Raw genomic sequence first — 3,732 nt, forward strand, 5'->3', positions numbered from 1 at the left:
GCATTAACCTGGGCATTTCTGATTGGATAATCCTCTTATTTTAATAGCACTGCAGATTGTTTGGATCTAGAAATGTACTACTAATAAGGAAAGCATGCACGCGAAAGACTGTTTATAAAAATGAAGTGACGAAAGTGAAGATTTGAGATTTGGCACAGCCCCCTGGAAAGAGAATAATATTGGAGCAGAGAGAGAGAGAGGTTAGACAAGTGCTTAAACAATACACATGCCTCTATCTGGGGAAGATCAAAAATTTGTACTTTCACTTCTTGGTCCATTCCTTGAACTCCCATTTTATATACACTTAACTCAGAGTTCAATAGACTACTTTAAAAACACCTAAAAAACAGTAGGTCACCTCCCCGTTTAAACTATTTTAATGATACCAAAGTGAGTTGCCCGAGGTTTGAGACTACTGCCACAGTACGTATTAGTTTGCTTACGATGGCTGAATACGAGTATCTTATGTCCTATTCAATACTCTCCTTAACAAAACATATATCACTACCAATAACAAATATTTAAATTAAATAAATAAGGAGCACTCCAATTTGAGACCACCCCTAAATCGCGGTCATTCTAAAATTTTAAATTGTTAAAGAAAGGTTTCAACATGATCATACGATATTCAACAATGTTGAAGCACAATGAAAAAAAAATGAAATGGACCTTGACCTAAAATTAGTACAAATTCGAGTCTAGTTCATTTAAGTTATCAAATTCAAATTAATTGAAACAAAAATGTTATCAAGTTGAGTTCGAACTTTCGAACAACTTCAGTTTCCAATACTCCTATTCTTTCTTCACTGGTGACTTTTCATTTCAACTTTTGAAAGAGACAAGATAATTCAATGACCGTTGGATCATCCAGACCCATGATACCACATGTCTCGAATCTATGGTGGTGGTGGGGTGCCTGTAAAACTGCTTAAAGTGATGATAATAAAAGGCTAAACCTCACGAATGTCAATAAGCTACTACTACTCTGCTATTAATACTACTTTTATCCTATTAATAATCCTATAATAAGCTAGTTTTGCTTCAAGTTCCAAGAGCACTATATACCCTATACTCTATTACTTATGCGGAAAAGCAGTTTTCTGAAGCCTAGTAACTGGTAGTATTACCCTGTTACAAAGTGAAATAACGTAGGTTTACATTTAAGTGGTAATTTGAACCATATTGGACTGAAATAAAATGGCACATTGACAACTGAAAGCTACTATCTAGTCCTAGTCCGGGCTGGCCCTCACATATGTAGAGTCACCAAAAAATAGAAAAAATTATAAGAAATAACATATTAATAGCGTTTATTTTCGGTTCAACTAATTGAGAAAAAATGTCTTATTTTTTGTTAGTCTTCTAGAATAAAAATTAAAAATATGTGCCCCTAAAATTTATAGCCTATATTTTTTAATTTTGATTCTTTTGTCCCCTCATGTATATAAAAAAGATGTACCCCTAAAAACTCAATTTTTTCGGTGCCCCATTCGTTAGTATAAAAGGTTTGGCCTCAGGGCTTAGCCAGAGCCTCAAACTAATACCCGAGGAGGTCCATAAAAATATTTAAGGTTTTGCTCTATTACATGTAGGAGTGAGCATTTCCCGGTTCAGAACCGAGAATCGAACCGAATCGATCAAAAATTGCGGTCCCGGTTCGCTTCTTCCGGTTCGGTTCTTGTTTTTCTAGAAATTTCGGTTCTCGATTCGGTTCGGTTCTTAACATACTAGAACCGTAAGAACCGAACCGAACCGTATATAAATGAATAAATACAAAAATATATATAAATATATGTATATATATTACGTATTATATTTTCTTATTTATAATATTTTGATAAATTTTAAGAAAAATATGATTTTTATTGTATTACTCGTTTCTTTAAATACATATGGAGTTTCGAATATTTTTATAATTTGTTTTCTTCTTATATATTAGAAAGTAATCGAATTTAAAATAATCCACCACTAATAAATATCTTTCTTTACTAAGTTACCCTTAATAAATAATCAAAACTTGTCAAAATTTAAAAAGTTAGAATATAAAATAATATGCAAAATAAATAAATATAAAATAAAATATAACTTCGGTTCTTTCGGTTCGGAACCAAACCGAACCAAAATTTACAGTTCGGTTCCGGTTCGGTTCTTACATATAAACGGGTCCGGTTCGGTTCTTGAAATAGTGCTATTTCAGTTCCGATTCGGTCCTGACCCCTAATTACGTGAAAAACGGAATTCCAATTCGGTAAGAGGATTGAAGATTTTTTGATAATTTATTATTCTTAAAATTTCATTTTCATCCATGTGAATTAACGAGGTTGGAATCACATGATTCAAATAGCACGTGATCTAATTGAATAAAGACATTAAGGAGTATTGATCATGAAAACACTAACCATGTATGGGAGTACAGATATATATGGTTTAAGCAGAAAAAATGTAACAATCTCAAACATACACAATATACTGTCAGAAAAAATTATAAGCTAATGTAGCTGTTTTACCTGTTTTTACATGACGAACGTAGATGCTTACTACCTTGCTTTAGGTAAGCAATAAAAGGATCTGTGGTATCTAAGAAAATATCAAGAGAAGCCTGCATATATAAAATCAGAATTAAGAAATGTAAAGGGCTAAAATTATCAACCAAATATAGAACTTAATCACAAATGCATCACAGCTATATCAGATTCACCTATTAAAACGCAGAGTCCTCTTCTGGCATGAAAAACTGCATGCGATAAACAAACTTATGACGAATCGTGCAGGCAATGCATATACGAAGATTAAAGAAAGTGATAATTAGTAACTAGCAAAAAAAGAAATACAATTGAAATTAGTAAGAAGATTGTAAGGTGATAGGGGGGGTTAGAAAAGGGGAGCTCCCTTCAGTCCAAGCAAAGAGAAGGAAGAGGAGTATATTAATCTCCCGCATCATTCACACATTCACAGCAGCAGCTGCCCCTGCAAACTAGTACTATACTCTCCCCCTTCTGCTGTGTTTGAGTGAATGAGTCGGCAGCTAATTCAAACCTCTATCCCTACCCTTGAGTGGGCTGAAGGAACCTCCCCTTTTTCGATCTATTTTCACTACATACTTGAGATAATCGAACAAAACCTTATACATTAATCATTAATGGGAGACTTGAGATAATCGAACTACGGATTCATAAACATGTACACACCAAATCTTGAAAATACAAACAAATGCTTAGTAAATACTACAATGCAATCCAAATTAGCATAAACCCTAACCCTAATTATTGGCAAGAGGAATCATGCTACATATAGATTGCTCAAATTAATTATTACAAGCTATTTAAAAGTATACATAGGAAGAACATACACAATAACATTAAGAAAACAACTATGCATCAAAGAAACCAATAAAGGTACAACTAAATTCATTTACCACCTAATAAGGTAGGCTCTCTAGCTAGAGAGCCCCTTCAAAACTAAAGAAATTAGAGGTAGCTGCTAGCAAGTGTTACTGTACATGTGTGGTCAGTCATGCAAAGAAAAATCTGATCCAGCTAGCTAAAGCCCCGGTTCAGTAATTAAAAAAACACATATTTATATATGTTGATAATTAAAAAGGCAACTAAATATATATTATAAAAAATAATCATAAACAGTGTGTATGAAATAAGTAGCATGATATATTCATATTAATCACTTCCATGAACATATATCTTAAGATTCTGGAAGAGTTCAATCCAACATAGCACA

The 3,732-nt window shown here is 33.1% G+C and overlaps 1 long non-coding RNA gene across 1 annotated transcript; it reads right to left on the reverse strand.

Moving 5' to 3' along the window:
* Positions 1–604: 604 nt before the first annotated feature.
* On the reverse strand, positions 605–3,493 carry LOC141707576 (uncharacterized). Its single transcript, XR_012569093.1, has 2 exons — positions 2,699–3,493; positions 605–2,599 (listed from the first exon to the last, which is right to left on the reverse strand). It is a non-coding gene; the product is annotated as an uncharacterized LOC141707576 (long non-coding RNA).
* Between the last annotated feature and the right edge of the window lie 239 nt (positions 3,494–3,732).

Source organism: Apium graveolens, chromosome 2 (assembly GCF_009905375.1).
Source record: "Apium graveolens cultivar Ventura chromosome 2, ASM990537v1, whole genome shotgun sequence".
NCBI classification, from domain to species: Eukaryota; Viridiplantae; Streptophyta; class Magnoliopsida; order Apiales; family Apiaceae; genus Apium; species Apium graveolens.